General features: G+C 46.3%; 1 protein-coding gene and 1 long non-coding RNA gene across 14 annotated transcripts in view; one reads left to right on the forward strand and one right to left on the reverse strand.

Moving 5' to 3' along the window:
- MBNL2 (muscleblind like splicing regulator 2) overlaps nt 1-26,102 on the reverse strand; it is a 153,572-nt gene that overhangs the window by 95,105 nt on the left and 32,365 nt on the right. The window lies entirely within an intron of this gene.
- Nucleotides 13,616-24,482, forward strand: LOC106731749 (uncharacterized). The gene is made up of 3 exons (XR_001368031.4): nt 13,616-13,805; nt 18,562-18,701; nt 23,936-24,482. It is a non-coding gene; the product is annotated as an uncharacterized LOC106731749 (long non-coding RNA).

The raw sequence follows: 26,102 nt of genomic DNA on the forward strand, positions 1-26,102 counted from the left end.
AGAGACACCATTCCTACCCATCCTGGCTCATAGATTAATGGAAGTTAGATCCATCAACGGCTATCTAGGTCTCTTTTGAACCCTGTTAAAGTCCTAGCCTTCACCACATCCCGTGGCATGGAGTTCCACAGACTGACTGTGCGCTGAGTGAAGAAAAACTTCCTTCTGGGTATGTCTACACAGCAAAGTTATTTCAAAATGACAGATGTTATTTCGAAATAACTTTACCAGCGTCTACACAGCCAAACCGCTATTTTGAAATTAAATCAAAATAGCGGAGGGCTTATTTAAAAATTCGTAAACCTCATTCTACGAGAAATAGTGCCAATTTTGAAACTGCTATTTTGAAATAAGCATTCTGTAGATGCTTATTTTGAAATAGGGGGCCTCCAGCCCTTCACAGGGTGCTCTCCTGGCCACTCTGGCCCCAACCAGGAAAACTCCTCTCTGTCCCCCCTCCCTTCCGGAGCTCTTAAAAGGGCAGACTCTGGCCACAGTGCCTGTGCCAGCTCCAAGCTGCCAGCCCAGAGCCAGCAGTCGCTGCACCTGACCCAGTGGCCCCAGCATGAGCCAGGCAGCCAGTGCCAGCTAGCCCTCCACCGCTCCCCAGGACCAGTCTGCCAACTCCCAGCAGCCTGCCAGGGGCCGGAAAAGGCGGGCGCCTGCCTGGTCCTGTGCGGAGATCATGGACCTAATTCAGGTTTGGAGGGAGGCCTCCAACGTCCGCGATTTCTGCACTAAACGAAGGAATGCAACCGGCTAAAGGCGGATGGCTGCCAGCCTGGCCACCAAAGGCACATGCGAACCCAGGAGCAAGTTCACATGAAAATAAAGTAGCTGCAGCAGGCCTATGCCAGAGCTACAGGGGGCAGCTCCAGACCCCTGTCCCTATTTTGATGCCCTGGACCACATCCGGGGAAGGGGTGGGATGGTCCATGCTCCCCAGGTGGTCATCGTTCCTGGGGCAGAGGGCCCTGACCAGGAAACGGAGGAGGAGGGGAGCCAGGAGCTGCAGGAGGTTGGAGGGAGTATTCCGTACACCCAGGACCGCTGAGCCGTCCCAGCGGGCCTGTCGCCGGTGTCATCCAAGGCCGGGGAGGCAATGACACGTGAGTGCCACCATTGCCCTTTATGTCGGGGGGGTGGGGTGGAGAGGAGAGGGAGACCAGGGACCGCGTGTGGCCCTTGCTGACCACGGATTACGCAGCAACCTGTGCATGTGCTGTGCCACCCCTGGGCACGTGGCCCCAGGTGACTGCCACACAGGGGCCTTGGCCTGTTACCCACACGCATGTATGTATAAAGGCACATGATATGCTCCTGATTCCGGGGTGGGACTCTGCACAATGCCCTCCCTCCAGAAGCCCCCTCTACACAGAGGCAGGGCACATCTCTCCCCCTCCCCACTATATATAGCACAGGGGCAGGGGTGCAGTTCTGGGCCAGCTCCCACTCCTGGGGATAGCAGGACATGCCGAACACGGCCTGTGTGCAAGTACATTAGCTCAGACGGTGCGGAGATCTGCGGTCCTTGCCTTGCAGAGGGGGACTGGGCTTCACCCACTGTGACCCAAGGGAGAACTGACCACTGCTCTTGTTTCCCCACAGCCGCAGCAGCTGCGAGTGCAGGGAGCACCACCCTGCCCAGGACATCCTCCGGCACCCAGGCCAGCAGGCTGACCCGTAATCAGGAGTACCACCAGCAGCAGCACCTTGGGGATACTGCAAGGCCAGCACCGCACCCTGGAAACTGTGTGCATGAAGACCTGCAGCTCCGGTGGGAGAGCTGGAGGAAGCTGCTTTCCCAGGGCCATGACACGTGAGACCACCTACAGACCCTGGTGCACAGACTGGTGCCTCCTGCCGCTCCAGCCCCTGCTGCCTCCCCAGCTACCGCTCCTCCTCCCACTCCTGCTCCCTCTCTTGCTTCTTCCTCCCCACCTGCCCCCCAGGGATGCCAAGGCCCCCGCACCTGCAGTGCTGAGAGACAGGTGGCCCAGCAAGAACCCCAACCCTGAGCGTCTCCTCCCCCTTCCAGCTCCCTCCTCCCAGGTTTACCCCTCCCCCTCCCACCCTCTCTCGCTTTCCTTCCCCCCCCCCACCCCAGTTTTGTTCAATAAAAAGAGTTTGTTTTCTTCAACACGTGTCTTTATTTTACATCGGGAAGGGGGATTAGGGAGGACATGAGGGTGGAATAATGCACACGCCCCCAGTGGGGCACACCAGGAAGACTTTAGTCCTCCATCTGGAAGCTCTCCTGCATGGTCTCCCGGATACGGACAGCCCCGCGATGGACCTCCCGGCTGGAAGCCGTGTGGGGCTGTGTACACAGGCCGGCCAAATGCTCGGCCTCTGTCATCCAGACTGGCAGGAAAGCCTCCCCCTTCCTCTCGCACAAATTGTGCGGCACACAGCACGCTGCCACCACGTGCAGAATATTCCACTCTGAGAGGTCCAGTCGGGTGAGGAGGCATCTAAAACAGACCTTCAACCAGCTGAACGCTCCCTCCACCATGATGTGGGCCCTGCCGATCCTGGCATTAAAGGCCTGTCGGAAGGATTAAGATGTCCCGTGTAGGGCTTCATGAGCCAGGGTTGTAGGGGATAGGCCGCATCCCCCACCACGCACACAGGCACGTCCACATCCCCGACCCTGATGTGGCAGTATTGGAAGAAAGTCCTGGCGTGCAGCCTCTGGCACATGGAGCAGTTGTGGTAAACCTGTGCGTCATGTGCTTTGCTGGACCAGCCCACGTTAATGTCCACAAAGTGGCCCCGGTGCTCAGACACAGCTTGCAGGATGACTGAGAAGTACTCCTTCCGGTTTATGTACAGGGAGGCCTGGTGGTCCAGGGCCCAGATGGGGATGTGTGTCCAGTTGATTGCCCCTCCACAGTTGGGGAAGCCTAGGACGCCAAACCCCTTGATCACCACATCCACATCCGTTAGGTGGATGACTCTGCGGAGCAGCACTCTGTTGATGGCCTTGACCACCTGCAGAGGGGGACACAAAACCGAGAGTCACTGGGGTGCCAGGATGACAGAGTACCCCCTCCCCGCCACTTCCCCGAGCCCCCACTCCTCAGGAGTGACCCCCCCTGCAATCCTGGCCACCATGGGCAGTCGTTAGTGCGAGCAGCACAGAACAAACCTTCCCACAGCAAGGGAACTTTCACCACCTCCCCCCCTTTTCCATAGGGCAGCCCATCCCTTCCTTGCACCCCCCTCCTGGCACAGTGGCCAGAGACTGGCATACCTGCATGAGCACTGCTCCGACGGTGGATCTCCCCATGCCGAACTGGTTCCCCATAGATTGGTAGCTATCCGGCGTGGAGAGCTTCCAGAGGGCGATGGCCACACACTTCTGGAGGGGGATGGCGGGCCTCATGTGTGTGTCCCGTCGCCGTAGAGCGGGGGCGAGCCACTCACAGAGCTCCATGAAGGTGCTGCTTCATCCTAAAGTTCTGGGTCCATTGTTGGTCTCCCCAGAGCTCCAGGACGATGTGGTCCCACCAGTCGCTGCTGGTGTCCAGACGCCAGATGCAGCGGGGCACGCTGGCGTCCAGGAGCAGCAGCTGCCCCTCCACGTACCCCAGGAAGGTCCGGATGACGGCCTGGGGGTCGGGCTGCAGCAGATGCTGTGAGGCAGCCTACAGAAACTGCTGCCAGGCTTGCAGCAACACATCCAAAAGAAGCACAAGTGCACCCAGAGGCAGCTCCGGCTCCATGTTGCAGAGTGTTGTGGTGTCCCGAGTGAGGGCAACCAGAGCACAGAGAGAAAAAAAATGCTTTGCTGTCCCTCAGCGAGGTAGGCAAGCAAGCAGGGAAACCTGAGACCCAGCTGTCCAGGTGGGTCCCTATAAGCACAGGCCTCAGATAGCCTCAGGCAGCAGCCACACAAAGTAACTCCTAACCTGATGCCCTGCCAGAAGTGGTTTCAGCTGCCCTTCAATGCAATTCAGCGTCCAATCAGTGTGGACGTGCTATTTCAAAATAGCAAAACGCTATTTCAAAATGCATTTTGTGTGTAGACACATTATTTTGAAATATCTTATTTCGAATAAACTATTTCAAAATTAGATATTTAGAAATAATGCAGTAGTGTAGACATACCCTCTGTTTGTTTTAAACCTACTGCCTATTAATTTTATTTGGTGACCCCTAGTCCTTATATTGTAGGAATATGTAAATAACTTTTCCTTATTCACTTTTTCCATACCAGTCATGATTTTATAGACCTCTATCAAATCCCCCCTTAGTCTCCTCTTCTCTAAGCTGAAAAATCCAAGTCTTTTAAATCTTTCTTCATATGGGACCCGTTCCAAACCCCTAATAATTTTTGTTGCACTTTTCTGAACCTTTTCCAATGCCAAGATATCTTTTTTGAGATGAGCTGACCACATCTGCATGCAGTATTCAAGATGTGAGCGTACCATGGTTTTATATAGAGGCAATAAGATATTTTCTATCTTATTATATATCCCTTTTTAAATAATTCCTAACATTCTATTTGCTTTTGTGACTGCTGCTGCACACTGAGTGGATGTTTTAAGAGAACTATCAACAATGATTCCAAGATCTCTCTCTTGAGTAGCTGTAGCTAAATTAGTCCCCATCATATTGTATGTATAGTTGGGATTATTTTTTCCAAAGTGCATTACTTTACATCTATCAACATTATATTTCATTTGCCATTTTGTTACCCAATCAATCAGTTAGGGGAGATCTTTTTAAAACTCTTCACAGTCTGCTTTGGTCTTAACTATCTTGAGCAGTTTGGTATCATCTGCAAATTTTGTCAGCTCTCTGTTTACCCCTTTTTCAAAATCATTTATAAATAATTTGAATAGGATTGGTCCCAGGACAGACACATGGGGGACCCCATTAGTTACCTTTCTCCACTCGGAAAACTTATCATTTATTCCTACCCTTTGTTTCCTGTCTTTTAACCAGTTATCAATCCAAGAAAGGACCTTCCCTCTTATCCCATGATAACTTACTTTGCTTAAGAGCCTTTGGTGAGGGACCTTGTCAAAGGCTTTCTGGAAATCTAAGTACATTATATCCACTGGATCCCCCTTGTCCACATGTTTGTTGACCCTCTCAAAGAACTCTAGAGGATTAGTAAGGCATAATTTCCCTTTACAGAAACCATATTAACTTTCCCCCAACAAATTATGTTCATCTATGTGTCTGACAATTTTATTCTTTACTATTGTTTCAACTAATTTGCCTGGTACTGACATTAGACTCACCAGTCTGTAATTGACAGGATCACCTCTAGAGCCCTTTTAAAATATTGGTGTCTCATTAGCTACCTCCCAGTCATTAAGTACAGAAGCTGATTAAATGCCAGGTCACAAACCACAGTTAATAGTTCCACAATTTCATATTCGAGTTTTTTCAGAATTCTTGGGTGAATGCCATCTGGTCCTGGTGACTTGTTACTGTTTAGTTTATCAGTTGTTCCAAAACCTCCTCTAACACCACCTGAGTCTGGGACTATTCCTCAGAGTTGTCACATAAAAAGAATGGCTCAGGTTTGCGAATCTCATCCACAGCTGTGAAGACCAAAGCAAAGAATTCATTTAGTTTCTCCACAATGACTTCATCATCTTTGAATGCTCTTTTGGTATCATCCAAGGGTCCCACTTGTTATTTAGCAGGCTTCCTGCTTCTGATATACTTAAACATTTTGCTATTACTTTTTGAGTTTTTGGCTAGTTGTTCTTCAAACTCCTTTTTGGCTTTTTTTATTATATTTTTACACTTAATTTGGCAAACTTTATGCTCCTTTCTATTTTCTTCACTAGGATCTGACTTCCACTTTTTAAAAGATGTCTTTTTATCGTTCACTGCTTCTTTTACTTGGTTGTTAAGCCATGGTGGCACTCTTTTGGTTCTCTTACTATATTTTTAAATTTAAGGTATACTTTTAAGTTGGGCCTCTGTTATGGGGTCTTTGAAAAGTTTCCATGCAGCTTGCAGAGATTTTACTTTTCTCACTGCACCTTTTAATTTATGTTTAATTATCATCCTCATTTTTGTGTAGTTCCCCTTTCTGAAATTAAATGCTGTAGTGTTGTGACTGCTGAGGTATTTTTCCCACCACTGGGATGTTAAAAGATGACCGTAGACATGATTTCTGCTGTAACTGTGCTTTAAAAAATATAGACATTTGCTCGAATAACTGTTTTGTGCAGATTATACCAGAGCAAAGAATTGATAGCTTCATTATTCTATAAAAGTTATTTTGAATGCTAACTAGAATCCACAAAGTCATTTCTTTGAAAAGTCACAGTGCCTGGCCAGTAACAAGCGCTGGAGGTACGGACACCGAAAAGGCTCAAGCCTCTTCCCTTGCCCCCCTGTAAACAAGTGCTGGTGACTGACTCTCCCTGGAGGACACCCGGGCGTGACATCACGGCCCTGGATTTTAAAAGTCTTCGGAGGCACGTGGCGGGGCCACGCTGGCTCCGGCGGCCTCTGGCCCCGCAATGTGGAAGGCAGAAGGTAGGAAAGGGGCTTGGGCGGAGGCGAGGAGGTGGCAGCGGCAGGTTTGCGCGGAGGGGGAGGAGTGGAAGGTGAAGGCACCAAGAGACAGGGTTCAGGAGAGAGAGACAAATGCCAGGGGGCCAAGTGCAGACAATGAGGGAAAGTGTAGGAGGGGAGATGTCAGTGGGAGGGGGAACAGGGTGATGGAGAGGAGAGGGGAAGGGCATTGGGGGCTGGAGGAGGAGGTGCTGGGAGAAGGCTTGAAAGAAGGGGTGGGCATGAGAGAGGTTGGGATGGAGCAAGTCATGTGTGAGGGCACAGAGGGGCAGGAGGTGATGGGGAAGAGTGTGCTGAGGGGGTGGGTATCAGGGAAAGAGAGGGCAAAGGGGGCAGGGGCAGTAAGGGAAGGGGGAGGCACCAGGAGGGTGCAGGGCTAAGGGAAGGTGCAGGTGCGAGGGGATTCTGGGGTGAGGAGGAGGGGAGAGCTGGCCACTGGAAGCAGCACTGGACGGGGGAATCGGGGCAGGCTGGGGAGATTGGGGGGCCAGTGTTCCCCATTCTTAAGTATAACCTACATACTTTGTTCCTTGATGTCTACATTTACATTTAGCCATATTAAAATACACATTGTTTGCTTGTGGTCAGTTTACCCAGTAACCCAGACCTCTCTGAATCAGTGATTCTTCATTATTTATCACACTCCAATTTCTGTATCATCTGCAAACTTTTATCAGTGATGTTTTTATGTTTTTTTCTAAATCACTGATGAATATTGTAAAAAGCACAGAACCAAGAACTTATTTAGAAGCAAAGAAATAAAGACAACCTGGAGAATTACAGATAGTCATCTTAACTTCAGTACTTGGAAAGATAATGGAGCAAATAATTAAGCAATCAATTTGCTAACACAAAGAAGATACTAATGTGATAAGTAACAGCATGGATTTGTCAAGAACAAATCATGTCAAAAAAATCTATAACTTTCTTTGATAAGATAACAAGCCTTGTGGAAAAGGAGAAGCAGTACATGTGTAGACTTTAGTATGGTTTTTAATACTGTCTCATATGACCTTCTTAGTAAAAAATATAGGGAAATACAATCTAGATGGAGTTAATATAATGTGGATGCATAACTTGTCAGAAAACCATTCCTAAGAAGTAGTTATCAGTGGTTCACAGTCAAGCTGGAAGGTCATATCGAGTGAGGCAGAGGTTAAATCAGTTCTGGTTCCAGTTCTGTTCAGTATTTTCATCAATGATTTAGATAATGGCATATAGAGAGTATACTTATAAAGTTTGCGGAGGATACCAATGAAAGGGTTGCAACTGTTTTGGAGGTTAAGATTAAAATTTCAAATGATCAGTATAAACTGGAGAAATGGTTTGAAGAAAATAGCAAGAAATGTAATAAGGCCAAAGGCAAAAGTACTCCACTGAGGAAAGAAAGATCAATTACAGGCAGTCCCCGGGTTACGTACAAGATAGGGACTGTAGGTTTGTTCTTAAGTTGAATTTGTATGTAAGTCGGAACTGGCGTCCAGATTCAGCCACTGTTGAAACTGACCAGCGGCTGACTACAGGAAGCCCGAGGCAGAGCTGCTCTGAAACTGACCAGCAGCGGCTGAATCAGGACGCCTGGGGCAGAGCAACTTGGGTGCTGCCGGGTTAGTCCAGTAGCGCCGAGGAGCCCCCCCCAGCAGACCAGGGAGACGCGAAGCGGCTTTTCTCGCCACGGAGGATGCGGGCGGCGGGACCGCCCACATGCACTGCGATCTCGCCGCCTGCGTCCTCCGCAGCTTCGCCGCTCCGCGTCTCCCTGGTCTGCTGGGGGGAAGCGCCCCCCGCGCCGCTAGAGGCGGCAACAGTGGGGGAGGTACCCTGCACTAGCTGCGCCCCTCTGTTTGTATCTAGGGGTCCCTCCCTCCCCCGTTCATATCTAGGGGTCTCCCCCCGTTCGCATCTAGGGGTGCGACTTAAGTCGGATCCACGTAACCCGGGGACTGCCTGTACACGCATACAAAATAGAAATGATTGTCTAGGAAGGAGTTCTGCAGAAAGGGATCATAATGGATCACAAGCTAAATATGTCAAACGATGACACTGTAGAAAAAAAGGCAAACATCATTCTGGCATGTATTAGCTGCAGTGTTGTAAGCAAGAAATAAGCAGTAATTCTTCTGCACTATTCTGTGTTGATTAGGTCTCAAGTGTAGTATTTTGTCCAGTTCTGGGCACCACATTTCAGAAAAGAAGTGGACGAATTGGAAAAAGTCTACAGAATTGCAGCCAAAATGATAAGAAGTCTAGAAAACATGACCTATGGGATAATTGAAAAAAACTGGGTTCATTTAGTCTGGAGAAGATTGAAAGGGGATATGGTAATAGTTTTCAAGTACCTAAAAGGTTGTTACAAGAAAGAGGGAGAAAATTATTCTCCTTAATTTCTGAGGGCAGGACAAGAAGCAATAGGCTTAAATTGCAGCAAGGGAGGTTTAGGTTGGACATTAGGAAAAGATTCGTGTCGGTGTAGTTCAGCACTGGAATAAATTGCCTAGGGAGGTTGTGGAATCTCCAACAGAGAACCTCATGAGGCTAGGATACTGTAGTTCTGTGTAAGAGAGTCTTTGTTTCTTCCCAACTTTGTGAGAAAAATTACTTCACTGCCTGCATCTTCCGTTGAAGTACTTTATTCTCTACTTGTGACACATCAAACACACACACACACACACACACGTTAAACAAACAATACTACTCTCATATTTACATTCAAAATACAAAAACTTGGACGTGAAGTTGTAGAAAACGTCACATGATAAAGATAAGGAATCCATGCTATTTCAAGTTCATCAGCTCCTACTGATTTTGGGTCTATTTCATGTTCAGTGGGATTGAAGATATAAACATATAATCAATATATGTCCACCTATGAACACAGGTTATCACGTCCTAATGAAATAAATCTATGCCTAATGGAAATTAATATGTAGATACTAAATAATTCAACCTATTGCCATGCCTTGAAAGTTAGGCTTGCCAAATTAGGTTGGCTATATTCCTGGAGATTTCATCACGTGATAGTCTGTAATTACAGACTAATCTTTTATTCTTGGAGACTTCTGGCCAAACCTGGAAGACTGGCAACCCTACTGGAACTAGGTATTATACCCATTGGGCTGATGGAAAAACCAAGGCACAGAGGAGATAAATGCCTTGCCCAAGATCACACATGAAGTCTGTGGCGGAGCATGGACTAGATCCCAGATATCCCGATTCCCCAGTGCTATGTTTTAAACATCAAGACCTTCTCTCCTTATCTGGGAACACATCATATTATTGCTTTTCAGTAATGTATTTAATTCAGGGTTCCCTTTAACTTTGAAATAAGGCAAAAAAAGAGATGTTTAATTAGTAACCCCCCCAAAAAAGTTCTAACTCTGAGAAGTGCTGAGCACCTAAACTCAATGACAATGAGGAATCCCGTGGCACCTTAGGATACGTCTACACTGCAGGCTTCTTTCACAAGAAGCCTTTTGCGCAACCTCAAAGAACATTGCAAAAGTGATGTGCTTTTGTGCAAGAGAGAGTCCACACTGTATGGACGCTCTTGGGCAAGAAAGCTCTGATGGCCATTCTGTGCTTTTTCCCATAGGGGTTTCTTGCACAAGAAACCCCTCTGGAGCATCCACACTTGCCTTTTTGTGCAATAGCTGTAGCACAAAAAGGAGTTATGCCTCGTAGAAGGAGGTTAACCTACACCAGCAAAAGCTCTCTGTTCTGCCACTTTATGGCCATTTTTATGCAAAAACCTTGCAGTGTAGATGTAGCCTTAGAAACTAACAGATTTATTGGGGCATGAGCTTTCATCGGTAAAACCCACTTCATCCTATGACTTCTGTAAACTCCACTCCAATTCATCAGCTGAAGTGGGTTTTACCCATGAAAGCTTATGCCCTGTTAGTCTCTAAGGTGCCACAGTACTCCTCACTGGTTTCACAGAGAGATAGCTGTGTTAGGCTATGTCTACACTGTTGGGTTTGTGAAAAAAAGAAAAAAAAATATGCAATTTGAAAATCGCAATTTGCGTGCCTTTTTTCCAGTTCCTTTTACAGAAGAGGCTTTTCTGACATTTGGCCTATCCACACGGGGCCAAATGTGGGAAAAATCTCTTCTTTTGGAAGAGCCCTTATTCCTCATAAAATGAGGAATGTATGGCTTCCAAAAGAGCACATCTGCGCTTTCCAGAAAATTTTTTGGAAGAGCTGACATGTTCCCTGGATCTCCGGTATCCCGGAAAAATCTCCGTAGTTTAGACATAACCTAAGTCTACTTCAGCAAAACCAACAAGGAGTCTGGAGGCACTTTAAAAAATAAAAAATACCCTAATAAATCTGTTAGTCTTTAAAGTTCCACCAGACTTCTTGTTGTTTAAACTCAATGGCTACGTCTAGACTGGCATGATTTTCCGGAAATGCTTTTAACGGAAAAGTTTTCCATTAAAAGCATTTTCGGAAAAGAGCGTCTAGATTGTCACGGATGCTTTTCCGCAAAAGCACTTTTTGCGGGAAAGTGTCCGTGGTCAATCTAGACGCGCTTTTGCACAAAAAAGCCATGATCGCCATTTTCACGATCGGGGCTTTTTTGCGGAAAACAAATCTCAGCTGCCTACACTGGACTTTTTGCGCAAAAGTTTTGAGCAAAAGGGGCTTTTGCCCGAACGGGAGCAGCATAGTATTTCTGCAAGAAGCACTGATTTCTTACAGTAGGAAGTCAGTGCTTTTGCGGAAATTCAAGCAGCCAGTGTAGACAGCTGGCAAGTTTTACCAGAAAAGCGGCTGAGTCTAGACACAGCCAATGAGTTGCAGGTATTCAACACCTCATAGGATTAGGCCTTCCACTTGTGGATTAGCAGGCCCTGGTAGAGCTCTTAGCTGGAATGCAGGGCCGGACTGAGGCATGGGTGAGCCGGGCAGCTGCCCAGGGCGCCAACCAATGGGGCGCGTGGCGTCCCTTACAGCTGCCATCAGGCACCACGTGCCTGGCTCCTGCAGCGCTGGTCCTGCGGCGCCCTTACCCCTATGGCCGCGGGACCCTGCATGGCCCGGCGCGCACACCAGCAGCACTGGCCGGGCCGGGCAGCACATGTGCTGTGCGCCCCAGGGGCGGGCCCCGGGGTGCGCGCCATTGGCCGTGGCTAGCCCACGCATACGCTGTGCGCCCTGGGGGCGGGCCTGCGCCAAAAGGGCTCGGGCCGGCCTTGCTGGAATGTACAGGTCTAAATATGAACTCCTTTGGCCCAACAGCTTTGCTGCATCACAGTGACAGCACTGAGTAATAAAATAGCTGAGGCTTCATAGGTATGCTGTGCTTGTGCTTTGGTAGCAGTGAGGGTACGATCAAGACTACTTCTGTTGGCCTGGTTATGAATTGAGGTTCTGATCCTCTAAACTGATCTTCACAAGTAATGATCCCCAGGACAGAAGGATCCCATAATCCCAGCTATGCCATCAATGGAAAGAATGGTTTCAAAATTTAAACCATTTTCCAGTTTTACTTAGAGCACTAAGAATAAAAAAGGGTTAGTCAGTTCTATCCTACCCAGCCCTCAGTATTAACATCTGATGTTCCATACCAAATGGCAACAGTAGGGCTTGATTCACAGCTACCTTGCACATTGGTAGTCATTTACAACTAAACAAAGTGGTGCTAGGATAGCATTTACACTCACTTTGTACAGATGTAAATGACTACACAAGATTCAAGTGTAACACCAACAGGCAGAACCAAATCTGGCCTACGGAGGAAGCAGGGAGCCCCAGACTTCGAAACGCAGCTGCGTCTGAGACCTGCATGCCACTCAGAAATGCAGCTGCCGGGTCCCATTTCTGTTTCACAACTGTAGGGGAGAGAGGAAAAGCTTCTGCCTCCCTCTTGCATCCATACATCCTCCCAGATCTGACATCCCAAGCTCCTGCCCAAGATCACAATCCCCTCCTACCCTAGGTCACATCCCAGTTCTGTGCCCTAAGTCACAACTGCTTCCTGCACCCAAACTCCCTCCCAGACTCCATTGCCCCCCTCCCCCCTGGAACCCAATCCCTTACCCCAAGCTCCCTTCTGCACCCAATTTCCATTGCAGACCCCGCATCTTCTCCATTAATATCATGGAAGAATGCAGCCCTCAACCACTTTCCAAAATCGTTCATGATATTAATGGAGGAGATGTTTGGTATGTTGAATGGGGGAGGGAGGAGGAAGTTGGGGAAGGGAGAGACTCAGGTGCCAGAGGCAGGCTCTGGACAGGAGACTTACCAGCCAGCAGCCAAACCTGCCCGCACAGCTAAGGCTTGCAGAGCTTAAAATGTTTCCCAGCCAGCCAGCCTGACTGCCCAGCCATGTGCTTGTGTGAATAACTGAGCTGAGGAGAGGGGTGTGGTTCTTCTTGGCTGCCTATTATTCAAACAGGCAACTCCCATTGTCCAGTTTCTGGGCAGAAACTGGCCAATGGGATTGTGCTGGATGCAGGGGCAGCTCCTGAAATTTTCCCCCCTCCCCACAGTTTTGAAACAGAAACAGGGCCTGGCAGCCACGTTTCTGAGCAGCGTGCAGGACTGCGGGGCAAGCAGGGAAGCCTGCCTGGGTTCCCTGCTACTTCCTTAGGCCAGATCTGGCCCACGGGCAGTATTTTACCCAGGCCTGCTATAGATCGACAGCACAGGATGTCTGCAACTTGAATTAACAGCTAAGCTGGTATAATAGTAGTTACTCACTAAGAGTACTAGTCATCAGGGGGATATGATACAAACTATGATAATGGCTTTCAGAGCCATTTACTAGAAATTTAATGGCCTTTGATAAACAGAAGGTCAGAATTAATGATCAATTAGCCTTCAGGCCTTAATTTAGACGACAAAGGAACACTGGATCTCAGGAACTGAGGATCTGGAGATGAGTGGGCATTATTGTTGTTAAAGACCCTTCTTCTCACATATCTATCTCCCCCATTCCCTGAGCACCTCCTATACCCTGAATGCAGAGGAGGAGGAGAAGCTAACATGCTCCTCTTCTGCGTTGCCTGGGCAACAGCAGGGGGAGGAGAGAGCAAAGGAGAGACTATGCCCATTCACAGTTTTAGTGTGGGTTCCACAACAATCCCTAACATCAGGGAGCAACGATTGCAAGGAGAGAGACTCAGAACTTGCAGCCCTGGGCAGCAGCATACTCACTACAGATGGCATCTTTGGGGAATGTAGCTGTTTCACACTAACCTCAGCAAGCTGTGATTTTCAGAGGCTAATCATCTCTGCCAAAAGGTAGGTGGATTCTCAGTGGACAACAAAAGGCATGCATCTGACCCTAGGGTGTCCCTCTAGCCAAATTTCAAACTTGAAGGTTCTAGAAACCATTTTTACTAGAACTTTTAATGAAAAGTCAGTTAATGAAAAATGAATGTAAAGTTTTAGACCAAATAGTTGAAAGTTCATCAAAGCTGTAAAGGATTCAAAACATGGTCTTGTAATAGGAAAGCATTAGGCAACCTTGACAATCAACACAACTAATAACACTATCTTGAAGATATTACAGCCATCCCCTCCAAAAAGACAAAAGCTTAAGATACTAGTGTGTGGGAATCTCTGTGTTCAGTGAGCTCTAGGGGCTTGCTTAGGAAAAGGTTCATTATCCTTAAATGTAACATTCCCTTCAATCCACAGTTAAGAGTAATTTGCTGAAGTGGAGCTAGAGGTAACATGATAAAAACAGACAGTGTGCAAAGGATACAATCTCTCTCAGAAGTCCCAGGATAGCCCTAGAGACTGAGACACGAGAGTCTCTAGCTAATGTGGACATTCCTATCCTACAGGTGCCTCCCCAGACTAATAGTTGTCTAAATATTTGGATAATTGGTGTTACAAGGTCCTTCCTGAATACTTTTTGAAAGTATTACCACTGAGATTTGATCTTTAGGGAGGAATTTTGTTTCTGCCTCTAATTCTGCATACCCTGTTTCAAGTAAGAGTTCACAAGCTTGACTGTTACAGTAAAATGAAGTGGATGCTTTTACTCTGCATCACTGATGGTGTACTATCAGTTACATATTAACACAAACACCCCCAGTTGTGAAACCTTAGGGATGTTCTATACAAATATCCCTGATCCAAAATAACCCAACAGAATATGGAAAGTTGAGCTCTTTAATGGTACAAGCAGTCCTCAACTCACAAGCCAACCATAACCCCTGTACAGCACAAATCAGCCTTAACTCTGCACTTGTTCACACTTCTGCACACACTATTTTACTAGATTTTCCCCATTAGTAGTTGTGACTATCTGATGCAGCAGCAGGTGGTTTTGAGGGAGGCAGATTGGTAAGGATGTGTGCAATACAACTGTAAGCGAGTAGTTGAGTAGTCCACTCCCTTCCCACCCCCCCAACCGCCCACTGTCTCTATATCAGAGGCTGCCAGAGAAGGAAGCAGAAGCTGGTGCTGGAGGGAGCTGGCTTAAAAGTATGGTAAATTGCATGGTAAATTGCCTGCTGGTTGCAAAGAATGAGGATCTCACAAGACATCTCAATAGATTTCCACACAGTGCTGATACATGACATAGTAACAGGTAGGAGAGAGATATCACGGGCCAAATTTAAGCTACTACAGGTTGGACCTCCCTGATCCAGCACCCTCCGGACATGACCCATTGCAAATGAGGGAATTTGCCAGGTCAAGGGAGGTCCCGTCCCTTGCCACCAGCCTCCCAGGACATTTTCCCTCCCTCTGGTTGGCTCTGCTCCAGCCTTGCTGCTTACAGGGCTTTGGGTTGGCTCTGGCCTTTTTCTGCCAGCTGGCTGGGACCCTCTGGGGCTGCTGCAGCCAGCTGGCATTTCCCATGGATAGGGCTCTGCACCTGCCCCATGCTGGGTGAGGGCTTTGTGGCTGCCCCACTATGCTGTACCCAGATGGGGGTCCCCAGGACAGAGCTCACCAGTCCCGATGGTGGGCATCCCTGCCGCTCGACTCCTGACTGACAAGCACTCCCGGGCACTGGAGCTCTCTGGTCCAGCAACATCCATAACACTGCCGGACCACGGATGTTGTCGGACCAATCAGTCCTGGATTTAGGAGGTTCAACCTGAACTAGGTAATAAATTAACATGAAGAATAGAACCTCTATTGTGCAGTCACTGAAATGCTTCCAGTTCCACATGCATGATCAAGAAGGTGGGCAGACTTGCAGGGTCTCAATGTGTGGAGAGACAATGGAGTAGGAAAGGCAGTTTTGGGGTTATTAGGAACTCTGTTCAGACTGGCCTGGTTCAGAATTTCATCTTTATAGCCTATGAGCCCAGGACCTTTCCCTTCTCCAGGGTAGGTGGACTGAGACTAGAACTATGTGCAGCTGACCCTCAAGGCACTTTAAAACATCAGCTCATCCTGCGATAGATCCCACTGCACAAACAAGGCTCTCTGCTAACATATTAAAAGCATTCCTATCTCACAAATTTACAGTCCAAAACAGGGGTCAGCAATGTGTCCATGGTAAAAATGTTGAGGTCCAGAGTAATTAAAAAAAAAAAATCAAATGGCAGAATGATATAAATCTCCTACCCTCCAGTATGGTAATTTTGTTAAGTGTTCATCATACAGCATGGTGGTGCAGACTCCTGGTCCAAAACACAAAAACAGACGAAACGTGGGTAACAGGTATATTATAAAAACAAATAATCATGGGGGTTGGCACAATTGTTAGTTACATATTCTGATCTATTATGCTTTGAGTTAAACAACTCAAACACCTTAGCATTGTGTTAGAACACAGAGATCAGAAAACTAAATGAGGAATGCTCTGGGTCTGTGTAAATGATGGAGTCTCTGTAACTTGAAGTCTTTACATCATGATGTGAGGAGGACTTTGGTAACAGTCAGAGATGAGGGTGTGGGTGAGATTCTGTGGCCTGATATATACAGAAGGTCAGACTAGATAATAATGATGGTCCTTTCTGGACTTACAGTCTATGAACCTGGGATATTCTAACAAATTAAATGTTATTTTGTGTCTTCCTCAAGAACCAATCTCTAACCTCTCTACAGGATATATTCTATGCATTCTGACATTTGCAAAACAGATAATGTAACATAGGTTAATATACACATTTTTGTATGACTGAACTAGGGATGTTAGATATCGGGTAATTAAATAGTCATGTAACCGCATGAAATCTTAGCAGTTACATGATTATTCAATAGTTCCCAGGGGCTGGCAGCCAGTTATCTCCCAGCCCCAATTCCAGGGAGCCCATTTCCATCTCATGTGGGGTGTCAGGGGGAGCCAGTCCACGAGGGGAGTGGTCTAAAAACCAGCATTCCTCATGGACTGGCTGCCACCCTCCGCTGCTGCCTCTGATGCAGAGGCAGCAGCGAAGGGTAGCAGTAGCCCCTGTCCATGGAGGGTTCGAGTTCCCCGCAGACCAGTGGTTGCTGCCACGAAGAAGCCTTGCTAGAGACAGAGTCTGCTCAGCTGCAGCCTCCCCTTCTGCTGCTAGCTGTTAAGCGGATACAAAGTCAGCAAGGGTGGGGGAGGAAATGCATGTAGTCGACAAGATTATCCAATAAGCCTAGACTTATCGGTTAATCGTATAGTCATCTTCAGATTGACATCCCTAGACTGAACAATTAAAAACTTGATTAGGTAGCATTATAACTGATTACCATTTATATTATTATGCAATTATAAAAATAATGACTTCAAATGTGGGACAATTAATGTGCTGAAGAGCTATGAAAGAAAAGTAAAAGGCAAAAACAACTTATATTGCAATGACTGACCTTGCTTAAAAAAAGTGAGACGTAAAAAATTCAACTGAACCATTTGAAAACAAAACAACAAACACCTTTCATAAAGTCTCATCAGTTTTTTTTATGGAAAACAAGAATGGAATACTGCTCTACTGCCACTGTAATGTTTTTAGAAAAACAAATTCAATAGGAAGCAGTCACATATTTTCTTCCACAAATTAAAACCAAAATCTATTTCTTCATGCATCTAATTTTGTTAGCATATAATCAGCTTTGAGGTTATGCCTGAAATCTCAGTGAGTTGTTCCAAGAGAAAGAAAATGGTAGCCTACTTGAAAGAGAGGCAGCACATTGGCATGAGTAAGTGGCTGGGTGCCTTAATGAACCTTAAACGTTCTATCAGTTTTCTCACCTGCAAAATAGTAATTATTACAGTACCTACCCTACAAAGCCACTATAAATTAGTATAATGTCTGTTATGGAAGATGTTCACTATTATATAAATGTTCACTATTATATAAATTATTACTAAAACATTACATTTTAAAAGTGAAACCTTTAATTTCATTAGTATATAGTCCCTGAGATGGACAATTCAGAAGTGTATTTATCTAAGTGAGCTACAAATATCACTTTCCTTAAATGAGCCAACTCTTTCTTGCCAAGATTACTAATCTGGAATGTTGACCCTTTTGCTATCCTAACTAAGGTGCCAGTTTTTTACTATGCCCCATTCTATTTAGAGTAGAGCAATGAGCTTATTAAGAAAATCTATGGGTTTACTTTAAAACTGGCTTTACTGTATAACAATACTGAATTGCCCTAGGTCCATCAGGGAAAGAGGAAAGGAAGTATACCACCAACTGTGAAATAATTAGGCTTATGAAGATGCACAGGCATAATTCAAATACATGCGCACACAAAAATTTTCAAGCACTTCACTGTATTTCTTTGCTGAAGGACTATGTGTAACAAAGCTTCAGAAAACATTTCAAGAGTCTGCATAACTGACTTAAAGTCACAAGGATATTTTGTAACACTGATGTCTTTACAAATATTGTTGTTGAAATGGACTCATATTTATTCCATTTTAACTATCATTCAGTGCAACAGGAGAAAATTGTTTTTTCTGTCTCCTTCAAATATTTTTTGATATTTCAGTTTGTGCCACTATATCTTTTACTCCTTTTTTGATTTTGTATCATTCCTCTTCACTTCACATTATCACCTCACCATTTTTTTAAGTTAAAAGTAACCCAGCTTTTCCATTCTTATGCAGAGACTTCAGCTGTAAAATTGGCTTCCAACTTGACAGAAGAGTTGTGGGCAATAGTTAATCATCCTTGTCAGAGATGACTTATCCCTGGGCCTCTCTTGGACACCAATGCTTTGCTTTTGGCAGACTGCACTGAACAACAGGTATTATAAAATTTAATTCCCATGACAGCATTATTTAAGAGGGTCTATGCATGACGCAAATTACAGAAGCTGATCATTCTGCTATATCCGGGTGGGGAACATTTTTTGGGTTGGAGGCCACTGACTCACAGAAAAATCAGTTGGGGCCACACAAGTGAAAAAAAACACCCCAAAATACCCTGATATGGCCCCTGACTGAGAACAGAAAGACACTCCGCACATTCCCCTCATACCAGAGCCTGGGGGTATGCAGGCTAGTAGTTTTTGTGTGCTCCAGCCCTGTGGTAGGGTAGCAGGAGGGTCTCCTCATTACTGGGGGGAAGCTCTGAGCCTCGGGGGCTGGATCCAGGCAAGCCAGGGGCCGCATCAAGTCCCCAGGCCTGAGGTTCCCCACCCCTGTGCTATATTAACAACATACTTTATTTTTTTCAGGAATGTACAAATCTTTTTAGAGAAGTGTTCCTAATCAGCCAGATTCTGGAATATGCTCTGACTCTTTCATACCACCAGCCTAATATAGGAGGACTATAGCACAGTTGAAAACAACCCAAAGATGTTCCCAATAAAAACCTTTTCCCTGGGCAAGCATGAAACTGCTGTAATGGCTCTATGCTACCTCCCCAGTCAGCTCTCCGTATAGGGGGTTTTCTAGGGAGGGATGAGGCATAGCTAGAATGCTCTCTGGCTGTTCTTACTTAGAAATAATATCCCTTAGGGAGTCATACAAGATGGCACAATGTAGAACATGCTTCGATTTCTCTCTGTTGCATCATGGACCTACTTCCTACTCCAATTTTATGCTGAGTACAGAAATGGAGTAATGAAGAATCTGGTCTCTCACCCTGCCTCTTTGCAAGACCATACAGAGCACACATGCAATTTGCCCATTAAGTACTGTATACAGCAGCTGAAGGCCAGAGTCCTCCGGGGGAAAAGGGGAATTCTGTCTTCAACTTGCCCATTCACATGGATATAGACTGGATGAGCTGGTGTTGGATCAAATCCCAAAATGGGATCTATTCCAGTCCATTTTCCTAGTCATCATCATGATTTTCAAGGCAAATACCAGATGGACAAAGATCAGCCTCCTAGTTTAATGTTCTATCTCCTTCACTGGAAATCACATCACTGAAGTTTTTAGCAACCAGCTGATCAATGGCTAACTCCTTGGTAAACATGCTTTGTAATTTGCTTCCATCCTAATAATATGTATGTACCAGAAGAGCTGCCAAAACAAACACAGCACCAATGGAGACAATTACTGGGTTCAGCCACAAATACAGTATCTTAAAAATATAGGTCTGCCAGGGGCCTCAAGAGGTCATCTAGTTCATTCCACGGGGCTTAGACAGGCTTAAGCAAACCTACACTGTATCTGACAGGCGTTTGTCTAAACTGTTCTTAAATACCTCCAAGAATAGGGATTCCACAGCCTCCCTTTATAGCATGTTCCAGTGCTTAACCATCCTTAAAGTTAGATTTTTTTCATAATAGCCAACATATATCTTCTTTGCTATAAACTAAACTGACTATTTCTTGCTCTACCATTGGTAGATATGGAAAAAATTGGTAACGGATCTTTATAATAACCTTATTTGAAGAACTGTGTCTCAATTCAACCATCTATTTTCTAAATGTACAATGGCCAGTTCTTTCCACCTTTTCTTTTATGTCATGTTTTCTAAACCTCTTATAATTTTTGTTGATCTCCTCTGGAGTCGCTCCAAATTGTTCACATCTTTCTAAACGTGTGGTGCCCAAATTGGTCATTTTGGATCTTGTCCTGCCAGTTAATATGGAATAGCTGGTGATGACCACAAAAACTAAATATGTCAATCCTCCACTCTAAGTCTTCTTGTGCACATTTCACTGCCACGTCATAAAGTTGGTATAACTATGGTTCACCACTTTCTTGGTGAGCTATTACAGATATGTAACACCGCTCCATGCTCTCCTTCCCTCCATCACTACAGATGATGGAGGGAAGGAGAGCATGGACAAAGACAGAAGTAATGGTCTTATTTCAGGATCCAGAACCTGTTAACCTTGGGAACAGATACTATCTCTTTGACAATTTGTGGAATTTGTCTGTAGAGATGGTGAATTCTGTCGGTGTTTATGAACTCTGTAGATCTATTTACCAGACTGCAGCCTCTCTTTTGGATGTGTGGTTCTTTATCTTCTTTATTGTCCCGTTACCATGTTGGTCCAAAATTGGAAAAGTGAATGGCAAAGGAATAACAAAATAGGATTACTTACTTAAGTGCCTGACCACTGAAAGGTAATTGGTCTAGACAAAAGACAGGCTCTCAACCTAGAGAATTGGTCTGTCAGGGGAGCTCACCTAGCAACAAAGTCAGCTGGTAGGATTCTGTGGTCACCTGTTCAGGTGAGTTACCCAACTGAGGGCCTGCAAAGTTACAAAGGGCAGAAGCTGCTCCATTTACCCTCCCTCTTCACCCATTTTTCACCAGGTTAAGGTGAGAGAAGCTGTTGCAATACAGTGAGCCCTTGCTACTTCGCGGTTCGACCATCGCGGATTCACGACTTCGCGGACTTTTTTCATTACGTATGTATATACGTGAATCCGCGATGGTCGAACCGCGAAGTAGCGAGGGCTCACTGTATACATGTTAAATAAATACGTAAATATGGTGTCCCTACTTCGCGGAACCTATCTACCGCGATAAACGAGGGTTCACTGTAGCCAGATGAGAGTAGTTATTAATGGCTCACAGTCATGCTGGAAGGGCATAACAAGTGGGGCAAAATCACTGCTGAAATGTCAGCCAATGTCCCGCGGAAGATCTACTCTGCCTCAAGCAGCTCAGTCACAAGCAAGAGTGGCTCATCCAACAGTACTGGATTCATGCTGAGGCCCCAGATGGAACAGATGGGACATGAATAACCTAATTTTTTTAGCAGGCTAAAATCAGTTTCCATGCAGAAGCCTAACAAGTTTTCCTCCAATTCCATTATAAAACAATTTCCCCTAGAATATCCCTCTCCCCAAATCCCAACCGCATGTAACTGCAGCATCTGCATGGCCTCAGGGTACTGTAAGGATAGTGTGAGGGTGGCAGTATAGACATGCGAAGTTTTGGTCACGTCTCCATGAAGATGAGCCAGGACCTGAGTAAAACGTTGTAGTGCTGACATGCCCTTTAAGATGTATGCAGTTCCTGCTGGCCACTTTAGAACGTACTAATCCCAATATTATGCTGCATGCTTTATTTGATGGTGACGTTGCCACTTCAAAGAGTTGCTGCTACCATGGACGCTCAGTTCTGTGCCAGGAGCAAAAGCCTTTGAAAGTCATGTGTCCTCACTGCACAGTCAGAGTAAATTAAATTAGGTTTTGGTTTCAAATGCTGGCTTCTTAGGGATGTTAGCATGTAATTAAGTAGTCGTGTAACTGAACAAAATTTTAGCAGTTACACGACTATTCAATAGACCATGGGGGCGGGGCCAACAGCCAGTGCGCTGTCACCCCCACTCCTAGGGAGCCCGCTGCCTCCCCACGCTGCTCTCTCTCAATCAGAGGCAGCAGCGCGGGGCGACAGGCAGGAGCCGGTCTGCAAAGGGAGCTAATTTTAAAGACAGCTCACCACACAGACCAGCTGCCTCTGATACACAGGCAGCAGTGCAGGATGGCAGGAGCCTCTGTCTGTGGGGGTCCGAGCTCCCCGCAGACAAGAGGCTGCTCCGCCTCCCACAGAGCAACTCTGTCCACGGCATGCCTGGGCCTGCCAGACAGAGGGAGGTCCAGCAGCAGCCCCTGTCTGTGGGAAGCACCAACCACCTGCAGAGAGGGGCTGCTCAGAGGCTGCTTCGTGGCAGCCTCCCCCACTCTCGCTCCCCGTGCTGCCTCTATCAGAGACGGCAGTGCCCGGGGGTGGTGGCACCACAGAGTTAGCGCTGAGAGGAGCCAGCTTTTAAGCTGGCTCTCCCCAGCACTGGCTCCTGCCTCCCCTGCAGGGGACAGGCAGGTCCATGGAGCCGGCACAAAAAAAAGAGAGCCATAAGCTGGCTCCCTGTGCATATTGGCTCCAGCCTGCCCCCCTCACCCTCCGTGCTGCTGCTTATCAGAGGCAGCAGTCGGGGATTGTGGAGAGTAGGCAGATGCGGTGCTTGCGGGGAGCTTGCTTAAAGCCAGAGGCAACAAGGAGGGGGCGTGCATGTAGTTGATAAGATTAACCGATAAGCCATGGCTTATGGGTTAGTTGTGTAGTGGACTACATGTTGACGTCCCTGCTGGTTACCCTGATATAGCAGAGACAGCACGTGCAAGGGCTTCGCACTGCCCACAAAGAACTGGGCTACTATGGTAATTAATGTATTTTATAGAGAAGTTGAGGCAATAGAACAGTCTGGGTTCAAAGTGCTTCAGAAAGTGCCAAATCACAGTAGAGAGACCTAAAAGGCACAAAAATAACTTGACAAATTCACTGTGAATGGAAATACTTTGTAATTTGAAGAGGAACGTAGTCCAGGACAGTAGCGCACATCGCTGCTAGAACAAAACTCCAGCCATATGTGCTCAGTGAACTCACTAGAAGAGTACTGCAGCACAGCCAGTCCACACAAAGCCATCTCTTTATTCCTTTGCAAGCACATTCCCTGTCCTTCCACATAAAGAGCTCTTGAGTCTGTCCAATAGTGTTGTGGTTACTACCACATTAATTGGTACTGCAGTTCTACATTCTGCTAATCAAGAAAGCATTTGTTTTCTATTTTACTGGAGGAAATGGACAGTGGATGTCACCCTAGCCTAACCCACACAGACACAATTTTGAGGACACAGAATGGAGGTTGTGACTGGGCAATGTCTCCAACCTCATTCATGGGACAAAGACTAGGATAGAAGCAGTAGGACCACCATTCTCACAGCACTTACTGGGCACTGTGCTAGCTAGCAATGAGTGCGGCCATCAAAGAAATCCCAGGATAATTCTTTCAACCTTTCACATAAATAAAATGCAAACTAACGCTTAAGTCCTAAATCATTAACAGACACCCGTGTATACTCAAGTTACAAAAGGAGGCAAGGTCTGACTGTCAGAGAATCCAGAAAAGCAGAGTTACAGCTGTCTGTTTACAAACTGTGGCACTTTGTGTTAAATATTTATATATTTGTTATAAACAGCTAATAATAATGCTGTAAACAATTTAACTTGTCTGACAATTACAAAGTACTACACATTAAGCTTGTGTTTCCCCCTGACTCTTCACAGAGCAACTACCTCCAGATCTGCCACATCATCCCCACTTCAGCATCAGGAGACTGGTTCTAGTAGAGACCTACTGGAAAACGTGAACCAGAAAACAAATAAAATGAATTCTACTCTGTAAAGCAAATTATGAGCACTTGATAAAGTGAAAGCCACCAGAAAGCCACCACTTAAGGTCTCAACAGCTGACAACCTGCATAGTCCAGAAAACTGTCTTCAACAAGTACAAAACTGAGACACACAGTGACAGAGACTCAGAAAATTAAAGACACTTGTGAAAAAAGATAGTGGGTCCCTTGATATATACAACTCATGAAGCAAGTGCTCGAAGAATCTCAACCTTCAGAATCCCAGAGATAAATATTTTGCACAGCTAGGGAGAAACATAGGGAAAATAAAACCCATTCTTTGCTGGGCCTGGACACTGAGGATAATCTTCTATGTGTCAGTTAATAGTTATCAGAATCCACAAAAAATAAAAATGCATTTGCTATCCAGTTCTGTAATTGCCATTCTCAACTGAATCCAAAGATGAAGAGAATCCTAGCCACATCCCATAAAACTTTTAAAATAAAATACTTTATTATTTTTTCTTGATACAGTTCCTGTAACAGAAATACTGACTACAGTATGAAGGAGTTTTTTAAATATATAAACTTCTGCATCTATCTTGTCTCCATTTATGAGCAATGTAACACTGAACAACCCTCTTCTCTTTCAGTATATTTCTTCTACACAGATATGTCTGGAAACCTGCATGGATACAAAATTGGTATCCGCATCTGCAAAAAATAATCCACGGATATCCGCAGATAACTGCGAATATAAAACAGATATCCAAAGATTTGCAGAGCTCTATGTATATTCTACTCTGCCTTCTGTGTAGGAACTATACTATGAAAACTTTTCTATCTTCTTTCCTGCTTGACAAAACACACATCTTACATGCATCCCCTGACTTAATTACATATTATTCATTCAAACTGTGGGCAAATCATTCCTTCATTTCCTACTTCCTTACGGAATGATATTACTTTTTTGGGATGCTTCATTTATTGTTCTAGGATGTAGGTAAGTAAAGACAAAAATGTTCTTCTGTAAAGTACTATCTAATTTGAATTTTGCAGAGTCATTCAACTGTACTTTCTTGTTACAGATTAGTGGAAAGTAGAAGTTATTTATATGTGAAGTTAATTGCTAGCTTTATATGTCAAAATAAGAAGAATAAATATGGATAATTTTTAAAACAAGAATTTTTCTTTTACCTGCTAGGACTGGAGCTCAGTTGTTTTTCTTCTCTAATAGTTCAGGATATCACAAACATACCAGGCCCTGTGTAATCTACGACAAAATGGATTCAAATGTGCAGAAAGCACACCTGATTTTTGCAGCATACAGGCAGTCCCAGAGTTACGCGGATCCGACTTATGTCGGATCCGCAGTTACGAATGGCAATTTTCTCGCCCCGGAGGACTGGAGCGGCGGGATGCCTGGTCCCGCCGCCCGCCTCCTCCGGGGCGAGAAAAGCTGCTCCCTGTCTCCCTGGTCTGCTGGGGGAGCCAGCAGACCAGGGAGACGGGGAGCAAAGCGGCAGAGGACCCGGGGCCGGACCGCGGCGCAGATCTGGAAGCGCCGCGGTCCGGCCCGGGTCCTCCACCGCTTTGCTCCGCGTCTCCCTGGTCTGCTGGGGGGGGGGGGGGGAGAACGCAGCTAGTGCCCCCCCCCCAGCAGACCAGGGAGACGTGGAGCAAAGCCTGGGGCCTGTGGTAGAGCAGGTGGGCGCTGCCAGTTGGTCCCGCAGCACCGCTCCTTGGCGCTACTGGACCAACCCGGCAGCACCCCAGCTGCTCTGCCCCAGGAGTCCTGATTCAGCCGCTGCTGATCAGTTTCAGCAGCGGCTGAATCAGGACGCCTGGGGCAGAGCAGCTGGGGTGCTGCCGGGTTGGTCCAGTAGCGCCAAGGAGCGGCCGCACTACTGGACCAACCCAGCAGCACCCGAGCTGCTCTGCCCCAGGCGTCCCCAAGTCAGCCGCTGCTGAAACTGACCAGCGGCTGACTACAGGAAGCCCGAGGCAGAGTTGCTCTGCCCTGGGCTTCCTGGAATCAGCTGCTGATCAGTTTCAGCAGCAGCTGACTTGGGGACGCCTGGGGTTCTTAAGTTGAATCTGTA

Source organism: Pelodiscus sinensis, chromosome 1 (assembly GCF_052426305.1).
Source record: "Pelodiscus sinensis isolate ZL-2025 chromosome 1, ASM5242630v1, whole genome shotgun sequence".
Lineage (NCBI taxonomy): Eukaryota > Metazoa > Chordata > Testudines > Trionychidae > Pelodiscus > Pelodiscus sinensis.